The 13,057-nt window shown below is 37.9% G+C and overlaps 1 pseudogene; it reads right to left on the bottom strand.

Annotated features, from left to right (window-relative positions):
• Positions 1 to 323: 323 nt before the first annotated feature.
• The window catches only part of LOC118857738, an 89,869-nt pseudogene continuing 77,135 nt past the window's right edge, over positions 324 to 13,057 (bottom strand).

The following is a 13,057-nucleotide window of genomic DNA, read 5'->3' as shown; positions in this document are numbered from 1 at the left end:
AAGAGAAAGTTAGTTACAAGTATGTACAACAGTTTTAATAACAAAAATTAACAGTCAACAAATTAAATAATGGGCTTATAGTAAATTTGAATGAGGACAAAAATTTAGTAACTGCTAAATTGAAGGACATGACAACAGAAAAATTTAGAAAACATTTCAATACTAGAAAATGTTGTATTTAGAACAAAGGAAACTTACCCTCAAATAAAAAATGATCAAGTATGGAAACTGCCATTTACTCAACAGTTACACAATGATAAAAACTACAATTAGAGGCATTTTCCTACATAGTTTAGATGATGTAGTGCAACACTACCCTCCTTTTAATTTTTTCCCAGAGATCCCCAAATGCTGACTTCAAGAATTACCAGTCCAATTACAACAATAAAATTCTGATGTATGGAGTTTTTTGGGACTTGCACTGATAATCCACAACCCTTGATAGCTGCTGGTTTGTTTGTAGGATATGTACCTTGCTATTTCATACATTGGCTTCTGTGCTGTCTATCACATCTCCTTGTTCATGAACCATCATTCCTAAATCCTTAAATATTTCATTTATATCCATAATATCAGCTTGAGGTTACCTAATGGAAGATTCTCTCTCTTGAATGAGACAGAGATTATCTTCTGTAATGTCTTCATCCTGCAGCTGAGAGTGGGGTTGGGTTTGACTTTTCCAAGACACAATATTCCCATCTTTAGAATTATCTTCAGGAAAATCACCAGAGACCCTGGAACTGGTTCTTATTCTGGCAACAAAATCTCTTTCTCAACACCTTGTCTTTGGACCTTCTGGAAGTTTGTTAGTGAAGCTGTGAATTCAGCAACTAAGTGATCTTTCTGTATTTTCCTTTGATGCTGTTCACTTGGAGTGGTAGGCAGAGATCCAAACTCTTTTGGATATTTATCTGTTTCTTTGGCAATTTGGTTTGTATACAGTTGCTTCTGTTGCAGTTGTTGCCTCAATTCAGGTGAATTTTGGTGTGTTCCAAATTAATCAAAGACCTTTTCTATTTCCCCAGAGCACTGTGTGATGTTGTGAATATTCAAAGAGATGTATTGAGCTAGTTGGGCTGGGTCATCACCAATTCCCAGAGTACAAGACTATAGCTGAATCTGTTCATTGATCAATCACATCAGATGGAAGGGGAAAGATATGAAGTTTCCTCTAAATGATCACCAAGACCTCCACCTTTTCCTCTTCTTCCTTCTCTTCTACCAGTGGCTACCCTTAAGCATTCTAGAAGGCACCTGGATGAATTTCTCAAATAATGGCTGGTGGTTCACAGTAGCTGTCTCCCTGCTGTGCTCACCCTGCTGCAGAGCCCAGGATGCTAAAAGACTTCTTCTTTTTTGTTATGCAATTTATTTTATTATTTATTTAATATTTTAGTTTTCAACATTGATTTCCACAAGATTTTGAGTTACAAATTTTCTCCCCATTTCTACTCTCCCCAACACTCCAAGATGGCATATATTCTGATTGCCCATTCCTCAGTCAGCCCTCCCTTCTGTCACCCCACTTCCCCCCCATCCCATTTCCCCTTACTTTCTTGTAGGGCAGAATAGATTTCTATGCCCCATTCCCCATATATCTTATTTCTTAGTTGCATGCAAAAACAACTTTTTCTTTTGAGCATCTGATTTTAAAACTTTGAGTTCCAAATTCTATCCCCTCTTCCCTTCCCACTCACACTCCCTTAGAAGGCAAGGAATTCGACATAGGCCACACATGTGTCACTATGTAAAACACTTCCACAATACTCATGTTGTGAAAGACTAAATATATTTCCCTCCACCCTATCCTGTCCTCATTTATTAAATTTTCTTCCTTGACCCTGTCCCTTCCCAGAAGTGCTTGTTTTTGATTACCTCCTCCCCCATCTGCTCTCTCTTCTATCATCCCCCCTTTTTTATCCCCTTCCCCATACTTTCCTGTGGGGTAAGATACCCAATTGAGTGTGTATGTTATTCCCTCCTCAAGTCAAATCTGATGAGAGCAAGATTCACTGCCCCTCTTCCCTTTCAGCAAACTGCTTTTTCTTGCCACTTTTATGTGAGATAATTTACCCCATTCTATCTTTTCCTTTCTCCTTCTCTCAATATATTCCTCTCTAATCCCTTAATTTTATTTCATTTTTTTAGATATTATCCCTTCATATTCAACTCATTCTGTGCCCTCTGTCTATATATATGTTTATTCCCTTCAACTACCCTAATACTGAGAAAGGTCTCATGAATTACACACATCATCTTTCCATGTAGGAATGTAAACAGAACAGTTCAAATTTAGTAAGTCCCTCATGATTTCTCTTTCCTGTTTACCTTTTCATGCTTCTCTTGATTCTTGTGTTTGAAAGTCAAATTTTCTATTCAGCTCTGGTCTTTTCACTGAGAAAGCTTGAAAGTCCTCTATTTTGTTGAAAATCCATATTTTGCCATGGAGCATGATACTCAGTTTTGCTGGGTAGGTGATTCTTGGTTTTAATCCTAGCTCCTTTGACCTCTGGCATATCATACTCCAAGCTCTTCGATTCCTTAATGTAGAAGCTGCTAGATCTTGTGTTATCCTGATTGTGTTTCAAATATTTAAATTGTTTCTGTCTGCTTGCAGTATTTTCTCCTTAACTTGGGAACTCTGGAATTTGGTGACAATATTCCTAGGAGTTTTCTTTTTGGGATCTTTTTCAAGAGGTGATTGGTGGATTCTTTCAATTTCTATTTTACCTTCTGGTTCTAGAATATCAGGGCATTTTCCTTGATAATTTCTTGAAAGATGATGTCTAGGCTCTTGTTTTGATCATGGCTTTCAGGTAGTCCAATAATTTTTAAATTCTCTCTCCTGGATCTATTTTCCAGGTCAGTGGTTCTTCCAATGAGATATTTCACATTGTGTTCCATTTTTTCATTCCTTTGGTTCTGTTTTATAATATCTTGATTTCTCATAAAGTCACTAGCTTCCACTTGGTCCAATCTAATTTTTAAGGTAGTATTTTCTTCAGTGGTCTTTTGGACCTCCTTTACCATTTGGCTAATTCTACCTTTCAAGGCATTCTTGTCCTCATTGGCTTTTTGAGCTATTTTGCCATTTTGTTTAGTCTATTTTTAAGGTGTTATTTTCTTCAGTATTTTTTGAGTCTCCTTTAGCAATTCATTGACTTGTTTTTCATGGTTTTCCTGCATATCTCTCATTTATCTTCCCAATTTTTCCTTGACTTCTCTTACTTGCTTTTCCAGATCCTTTTTGAGCTTTTGATGTAGGTTCTTTGACTTCATTGACTTCTTCTGGCTGTATGTTTTGATGTTCTTTGTCACCAAAAAAGATACTAGAGTCTGAGTGTGAGTCTGAATCTGAGTCCATTTTCGCTGCCTGGCCAGGTTTCCAGCCAACTACTTGACCTTTGATCTTTCTGTCAGGGTATGACTGCTTGTAGAGTAGAGAATGCTTTGTCCCAAGCTTTAGGGGCTGTGCTGCTGTTTTCAGAGCTACTTCTACTCCACTGTCACCACAAGCTCTACCACACCAGCTCTCCTTTCCCCCCATGAACTACCAGCCAGGACCATGACCCTGATTCAAGCAGGGCAAACCAAGCCCTGCACTCCCACTCTGGTCTGCCACTTGATTCCTCCCACAGTGCAAGCCAGGGATTCTGGAGGCAGCTGATGCTGGAGCTCTGGAAGCAGCCTCAGGAGCTTCCTGCTGCTGCTGTCACCACTGTGCACCACCTCCACCATTCCCAGGGCTGGGGCCGGACTGCTTTCTCACCCAATCTTGCAGTTTTCCCACTAACCTGCTCCATGGTCTTTGGCATTTGTGGGTTGAGAAGTCTGGTAACTGCCACAGCTCAATGATTAATGTCCCTAAGACTTGCTCTGGGCCAACTCCTGGTCTGGTATGTCCCAGTGTGGCCCATGCCAGGCTTCACTCTGCTCCCAGCACTATGCAATAGACCCTTCCCAGTGAACATCCAGGCTGTCCCAGGCTGGAGACCTGCTTTCTTCTGCTATTTTGTGGGTTCCACAGCTCTAGAATTTGTTCAGAGCCATTTTTACAGGTATTTGGAGGGACTTGGGGGAGAGCTTAAGCAAATCCCTGCTTTCCAGCCATCATCTTGGCTCTGCCCCCCCAGAAGACTTCTAATGTGGGATAATTGGCCAGTATCCAATTCCACTCATGGGCAATTTTAACTATCAATAAACTTCTGCTAAGATTAAGCCTAAATATGCCTCTATTTAACTGGGTAGTTAGAGAAACAATTCCCCTTTTTTTTTCCTATTAAATAAAATAGTCCCACAAATTTCTTGCTTATATTATCATATCCAGAACATAGATTGACATCTCTAAAAGTCCTTAAAGGTCACCTAGTCAAATATCTCATTTTACAAATGGGGAAGTAGAATCCCATAGAGGGAAAACAACATTCTGAAGACTACACAGTTAGTGATATGGCATCAACTTTTGAGGCCTTGGTACAAAGTGTGGGCTTCTGGAAGCTTGACAGTCAGGAGTGGGACCCCAAACCCCTCATATCTACCATCTCATCCAATGTAATGACTGACTTGGTTGTTCATTCCCATATCTCTCCAGCTGGTCTGGTAAAATGTTGCAGTGATTCAGGCCTGAGATACATTGACGAAGATGTTTTTTTTGAATTGTAGTTATGGTTTCAACAAATCAAAAGGGAGATGACACATGATCAAGATAATGAAAATGAATCATATTGCTGGACTGATAGCATAGCTACTAGAAAAAAATCTGAGTTAGCTAGAAGGGAACTCAGATATAATCTAATACAATGCTGTCACTTTACAGGTGAGGAAACTGAGGCTTAGAAAATTTAGGTTAATTGGCTCAGGTTACATAGCTGGAGATAACAACTAGAATTTGAGCTCCTGTTCTACTATTTTAAAGCCAAATGGTTTAAAAAAACTACACTGTGATCTATGTGAAATGACTATGGGTCTAGCTCACAAATAATTTAGATTCACCAAACATGTAGGGAGCCAAGATGGCACACTAAAACCAGGGACTTGAGATCTCCCCCAAACCCCTCAAAATACCTGTAAAAATGACTCTAAACAAATTCTAGAGCAGCAGAACCCACAAAATGACAGACAAACAAATTTCCAGCCCAAGACAACTTGGAAGGTAGACAGAAAAGGTTTGTTGCACTAGGCTGGGAGAGGAGCACAGTCTAGCATGGGCTTCACTGGCACAGACTGGGCCCCCCGCAAACCTGGACCAGGGCTCAGGGCACTGAATCACTGGTATCTGTGAGAGTTTCCAGACTTCTCAACCCACAAACACCAAAGACAGCTTAGAGGGTTAGTAGGGAAGGTCTTTTGAACCTGAGTGAGAGAGGAGCATGGTCTGGCCCCAGCCCCAGGGCAGGTGAGGGGTTCAGGTGGCTGATTAGAGAGGGATTGCAGGGATCTCTTTTCTGGCACTGAGGCAGGATTCTCTTGCTTTTGCCCTTGCTTGGATCTGGGTCACAGTCCTGGGTGGTGGTCCTGGGGTGAGGAGGAGTGCTGACATGGTGGAGCTTGTGGTAGCTATGGAGAGAGAATCTTCCTCATAGTTCCAAGGCAGAAAAGAGTGCTTGTGGTCACTCACAAACCAGATCACAGGCCAGGAGAGGAGTAGACACCTCTCCTTTGATGAAACCACATTGGAAGAACTGAAAATTTAAGTCCCTAGAAATATCTCTGAAGATAGCTACACAAAACCTCTGAAGCTTGGGACTCCACACTGGAAGCAGAATCCTACCTTAACAAAGAACTCAAAAGTGAAGTAATTGTCTGGGAAAATGAGCAAACAGCAGAAAAAATCAGACTATAGAATCTTATTTTGGTGAATAGGAAGATCAAATCCTCCAACTAGAAGGTGACAACAAAGTCAAAGCTTCTACATTCAAAGCTTCCGAGAAAAATATGAATTGGTTTCAGGCCATGAAAGAGCTCAAAAAGGATTTTCAAAATCAAGTAAGAGAAGTGATGCAAGAAAATCATGAAAAACAAACATGTAGCAAGTAGCTACTATAGTATAGCCAGGGATGGGGAACCTGTGGTCTCGAGGCCCCATGTGGCCCTCTAGGTTCTCAAGTCCACCCTTTGACTGAATCCAAACTTCACAGAGCATATCTGGAGATTTGTTCTGTCAAGTTTGGATTCAAAGGGCCACACTTGAGGACCTAGAGGGCCACATGTGGCTTTGAGGCTGCAGGTTTCCCACCCCTTCCCACCCCTGGTCTAGATACTACGCTGGGTGGAGCAAATATTGGATTTGTATTTAGAAAGACAAGAGTTCAAATTCTGCCACTGGCACTTCTTAGCTGTGTAATCCTAGGCAAATGGCTTAACCTCTTTCAACTTCAGTTTCTTATCTATAAAATGAGCATGATACTAATTATACCTTCCTCACATAGGGTTCAATTGAGAACATATGCCAAACACTTTGCAAACTTTAAAGTGCTATATGAATGCTAGCTCTTGTTACTGGTACTAGAGATGAGAAGACAAAAGTACAATTCTTGACTTTAAAGAATATAACTAGATCCTAATCAATACAAATAAGGGAGTGGTAAGTGTTCACTCTGTTTAAAGTTATAATCATGTCAATTATGGTAATTATTCTAGCCTAACAGAAATATGCAGTACGATAATGTTACTGCTTCAGAGGATTCATTATTCATAATAATGGGACACATTAAAAATGAGTCTTCTAGCAAATGTTTTAGAACCTGTAACAGTATAGACAATAAGGGATTTAGATAGTGGTGAGATTCTCCTGGGTCTTAGACTAGTATACAAAGTCCAGTGGAGAGACTGAATGGAGGAGATCTAGAAGTCGATGGCTAAAGTGACCAGAAGATGTGCATATGCCCTAGCAGCATGAACTCTGAGAGAAAATTGGAAAACCAAAGAAAGGTGACAATAGGTAATATATGGAGGTAAAAGGAGGTCAAATAGTGAACAGCGTATTGGCAGCAGAGGTGATCCTGTGAGATGAGACAACTTCAGATTGTTAGATTAGTAGTATAGTGGCCAGGAGCTTAATAACCTCAGAGAAAACTTGGAGAAGCAGGGGAGACTAAGACATGGGTACTGGGGTTTAAAGCAAAGCTTTAATTCCTGAAAGAATGGGTGAAAACAAGGCAGGGTCCAAGTCTTGATGGAAATGGAGGATGGGGTACCAAAATTGGAACTTAGGTATAGAGGAAAAGGACCTTAGGTATTAGGTAAAAAAATACCAGCAGGGGTCTCTATCACAAAATATAAGATGAAATCTCAATTGGTAGGATTTAGGTCCAAGTTCAAGGAAGAAAGAAATTGACTTGTTTTAAACTGCCTATATAATTGATCTAAGAGTCTTTATATCTCCCTTACCTAGAAGAAGATTGGTTCTAAGACCTATGGCAGGGCCGGGCCTGTAGATGGATGCTAAGTGTTCCCAGCTAGAGAGATACAGTAATGGGGAGACAAATCAATCATTACACTGGATGTGGCAAATATGAGGATTTGGGGCTTTCATTCCATATTATTTGGTGGTGCATCTCCAGTCAAGACAATGTGGGGCTGCCATAATGATCCAGAGGAATTGAAGATTGACCAGTTGGATAATCTAGCAAAGAAATGAAATGTCTTTGGTTGGACTGTCCTGAATGCCTGCTTGAACGAAGTAGTGGTAATTATTTTGTTCTGGCTCAGCAAGCATAGCTTGAGTCAAGGTCTCTGATTTTCTAACTATTGACATATAAATGGAGGTTCATTTATTACATTCATTATTTGGAGTGCCTATGATAGCAGAACTAGTTTTGATTCTTCATGGTGTCAGTGGTGCTATGTGCGCTCATATGTCTCAGGCCTAAATGATGATAAATGAGCTTGAAAACCACTGTCTATTTCCCCTTTGAGTTAAATGGGGGAATTCAAAATACATGAGATTAATTTATAAGGTAATGAAATTATAGAGAAAAAAGAACTTTGAAAGACTTTAGAACTCTGATAAGTGCAATGAAAACTATAGAGGACTAATGATAAAACACACCACCCACTTCCTGCCGGAGAAGTGGTAGACTAAAAAGACAGGATGACGTACATTTTTGGTCATAACCAATGTGGGAATTCATTTTATTGGACTATGCCTATTTGTCATGAGGGCTTCATTTATCCATTCATTGTTGCTGTTTTATGGGGGTAGTAGTGGGAAGTAGAGATACATGCTTGTAAAAATAGAAATAATGCAATGATGGTGGTTTTAAAAACATCTAAGAACTGATACATCAAAATGAATGTTTCTTCAAAGTAGTACCTGGAGGAGGCTGAACATCTTTTTCAATGATGCTGCTGTTGCCCCAAGCTTTTTGGAGCCATTCCCTTGGAATTTCCTTCAGTGATACCTTCTTTTTTTACATGATAATTTTATTATATATTTAAAAGGAGTAGCAAGTGGTACATAATAGATCCACAAGTGGTTGTCAAATCCTACTAACTCTTCCAAAATCCCAGCCTGGGAGGATCAGTCAGCAACAGTGCCAATGTTTCTTTCAAGAGGCTGGCATAATAGGGAACTGGCCTGGTTGATAAGAAGACTGGATTTAAATCTTTCCTCTGTCAGATACTGGCTGTGTGATCTGGACAAATCATTCAACCCTTCAGTATTCTGAACAGCTTTAAGATTATTAGTTGAAGAGAAGGTGCTGACCTGCAATGGCAGAAGAATTCATGGGTCTGATCCAAAAAACATTTCTTTCAAAGTGATGTGAATTTTTTTCCTTACCAAGTCAAGTCAACATACATTTATTAAGTGCCTACTATGTGCCAAGGGGCAGCTAGATGGTGCAGTAGATAGAGAACCAGGCCTAGAGTCAGGAAGATCTGAGTTCAAATCTGGCTTCAGACATCCACCTGGTGTCTGAGGGATCTGGGCAAGTTACTTAACTCTGTGTGCCTCTGTTTCTTCATCTGTCAAATTAGCTAGAGAAGCAAATGGCAAGTCACTCTAGTAACTTTGCCAAGAAAACCCAAAATGTGGTCATGAAGAATTGAACACAATTGAAACATCAGTGATATATTCTTTTGAACACCATCTGCAGTGGAAATGTTGTGCCTGTAAAGATGGATTTGATTTTTGGAAATAGCCAAAAAGTCATTTGGAACTAATTAGGTAAATGTTAAGCAGGATCATAGTTTTCTTGTTTCAAAAGATTATGAATATGAAGGAATGAGGTAGTTTTTTTTTTTGGTGTGACTGGTAAACTAAGTACTATTCCTAAAGCACAATTCCAGAATAATTTTGAACACCGAAAGCATTGTTGAAATAAATTTTTAGCTTTCCAACACTTTGAGAGATCAGCTTGGTACAGTGGAAAGAATGCTAGATTTGCAGCCAGGACACCTGGATTCAAATCCTAACTCTGCTAATTACTTTCTATGTGATCATAGGCATGTAACTTAATACACTTAGGCCTCAGTTTTATCTGTAAAATGAAGGAGTTGGACTAAATGATTTCGAAGGTCCTTTGCAGCTTTAAGTCTATGGTCCTATGACCACCCTCACTGAGATGCAGAAATTCTGTTGAATATAATAAAAATAAGCTTTATAGTGTCCAAAAGAGGATAATCAGTTTGGTAAAGGGCCTCAAAGTGATGCCACATGAGGATTTGTTGAAGGAAATTTAGAGGTGTATCTTAGAGGAGAGAAGACCAAATGACACTATGATGTCTATCTTCAAGTATTGGAAGGAATATCATACAGAAGGGAGATTTTATTTTTCTTTTTGATAAAAGAGGCAAGAATTAGGAACAACTGGTGGAAATTGTGAATAGAAAAATTTTAGCTTGATATGTGGAAAAATTCCTAATAATTAGTTTTCTGAAAGTAGTTCTGGAAGGCTTTTCCCCTTTCTTTTCTGACTTGATTGACATTCTAAAAAGGATCTATAGTGACTTTCTGAAACGTTGATGGCTGAGAGCTTTTTCTAATGATCAACTGCAGAATCTTTAGTATCTGAATTAATTCATTGCGCTGAATGCAATGTGCTTCCTGTTAAGGCTTATAGAATGAAAATGATAAATCCCTTGAAAAGCTACCACATGAGATCTGTCTCTGAAATTTGTTGAAATCTAAAAACTGTGGTAACAATAATATACTACTCTGATGATGCTGCATCATGATTTAGGAGCAATGTCAGGTTCCTGAAGATTATGACAGTGATATGCAACTTCTGTCAGTTCCTATTAAGCTGAAAGGCTTCAGATACAGGTCTGGCAATGGGTTACATGACTGTCATTTTAGGATTCCCCTAAGTTTGGAGAAGTTCATCACTAGAAAGTTGGCTGAAAGGTGACAAGTGTTTTGATCAGAGTATCTCCAAAGACTATATGCATTTGAGGGAGCACCTATGCTCCTAAAAACATGCGACCCTGGAGTTATTTTTCCTTTTTTATTATGAATCAACTTCTATTATTTACAGATTGCTTAAAAAGTTTATGCTAATACATGGTAATATCAACACTTCTATTCCTGTCTGAATCCCCTTGCAAGTTTCCTTCTAATTTCTTCTATATATTTTTAACTCTTTTTTGCATTACTATCACTGAATTAACTTAGGCAGTATTACTATTTTCATTAAAGAAATTGAATCAGTACAAGCAAAGAAGAAACAAAATTATTATTTAGAGATTATATGATAGTCTCCTTAGAGAATTGTAGATAATCAATTAAAATTAATTGAAACAATAAGTTCAATAAACTAGTAGAATGTAAAGCACACACACACACACACACACACACACACACACACACGCCAAAAAAAATCATTAGCCTCAGTGTTTATTGTCAACAAAACCCAGCAGGAAGATAAAAAAAAATTCCATGCAAAATACTTATAGAATTTATTAAATATCGAGAGTCCGTCTACCAAGACAAAGATAGTAATTATACTACTATTACTCCCAAGTAATTTTAATGAAATAGAGATAAATAATTATAGTTATTATCTATGACTGTTTCGTTCTTCTGTGTCTAACTTGGGTATCCTGAGGTACCAACTATGTGGTTTTGCTGTCTCTTACTATAAAGTTGATTACTTTTTAAAGTATTTGTGGCTGTCATTCATTGCACACACATGCATATAGAAGTAAATTTGAAATTATTTCATTATCTATGGTGCCTTTAAGCATAACTTATTTTCTTTGCTTATCTCTTTTAATCATACAGATTTACTGTTCCCTTGTCTGAGACCCTAATTACAATGATTACAACTTTTGCTTGATAAAATTCTCGAGGCATAATAAATTTTGCTTCAGCTCTCTAAACTTTTTGTGAATCTTTGTATTTCAACTGTGTTTATTATAAACAATATACTGTTGGGTTCTGCTTTCTAATCTATTCTACCCTCCTCTGTTTTATGAGTGAATTCATTCCATTCGTAGTCAAAGGTAATCGACTTTTCTCTCCATTGTATTCTCTTATACATTTTCCTTTCTTTGCCCCTTTTCTCCTTTCTTTATGAAGAAGGTGAGCAATGGAAAAAATTTTGACAAATTCTGGTAATCTGTAATCGATAGCTTGATACTACTCTTCTCATCCTCATTTCACCTAGCCCGGACTCCAACAACTAGATCTTAAGTTTTCTTTCTCTGCTTTTGATTCTCCCTTTATGATTTGCCCTCCAAAATTGAAATTTTTTTTGCTTGTGAATTCCATTCCCAATTATATTTTCAAATTAAATTGTCCTCTCCGTTTTCCCTTTCCCTGCCTATTTCCTACTAAATTTAATGTATTTATACACTTAAAATTTTGTGTGTATATCTTCAATCCTCCTTTGTCTGGTTCAGATAAAAATGAGGTTTATGCAATAGACATTCCCTCAATCTCTTCTTTTCCACCCCCATGTTTGTATACTCTTATTCTTGTGCATCTCAATTTTTAGAAAAAGTAAACTTTTCCTTATTTCTTTCCTGGGTGGCACAGTGGATTGAACACTGGGCCTAGTGTCAGGGAGATCTAAGTTTGAATCCAGCCTCAGATATTTACTAGCTGTATAACCCTGGGAAAATTATTTAATCTCAGTTTACCTCAGTTTCCTCATCTGTAAAATGAGGATAATGACAGCATTTACCTCCTAGGGTCATTGTGAGGATCTAATGGGATAATCCTTATAAAATGCTTAGCCTGGTGTCTCTACATACCAACTGCCATGTAAATGTTAGCTATTATTATTGTTGGTAGTGTATTCATTTCCTCCTTTTCCTTTACTCTCTTAAAAATAACAAACAATGCAAAACTATCTTCAGGCTCTTGTTGGCTTGAAGACAATGGGATTCTAAAGAAAGGCTTGTTTTTCTTCCTGTTGAAATTTATGTGTTTCATAACCATTTAGCCCCTTCCAGTTCTGAAATGTGAATTTTAATTGAAATATTCAACACAGCACTGATATTTTCCAGTGCTAAATATGTGAAAGTGCTCTATTTCATCAAAGATCCATTTTAACCCTATCATATTATACTTAGTTTCGCATGATAGGTTATCACTGGTTGTAAGTCTCCCCCACTCCCGAAGGTGTTTGAAATGTCTTATTCTAAGATTCCTCTCATTTGAGATAGTTGTAGCAGAGTCTTGCATAATCTTGTCTGTGGTACCTTGGTATTTAAATATTTTCCTTCTGGTTATTTTTTTTTTTTTGCTGTGTTTTTTCTTTGACCTAGGAGCTTTGGATTTGGCTATGCCATTTTCAAGTCATTTCAATTTAGTTTTCCTTTTGAAAAACAACTGATTGATTCTTTCTATTTTTATTCTAATAGGAATGGGGGATTTTCTTTAATGATTTCATTGAAATATGATAACTAGGTTTTTTGTTTGGTCATGACTTTCAAAGAGTTTAATGATTCTTTAGTTTTTTCTCCCCGATCTGTTTCCCCAATCAGTTGTTTTTAATATTAAATGCCTTACATTTTCTTCAACTTTTAAAATATTTGACTTTGTTCTAAATTATTTTTTTGTATTTCTATTAAATCATTGAGTTTATTTGGCTCCATTCTATTCTTCAGT

Source organism: Trichosurus vulpecula, chromosome 7, assembly GCF_011100635.1.
Source record: "Trichosurus vulpecula isolate mTriVul1 chromosome 7, mTriVul1.pri, whole genome shotgun sequence".
Lineage (NCBI taxonomy): Eukaryota > Metazoa > Chordata > Mammalia > Diprotodontia > Phalangeridae > Trichosurus > Trichosurus vulpecula.
The sequence above is the reverse complement of the archived record's forward strand: the minus strand, read 5'-3'. Positions and strand labels throughout refer to the sequence as shown.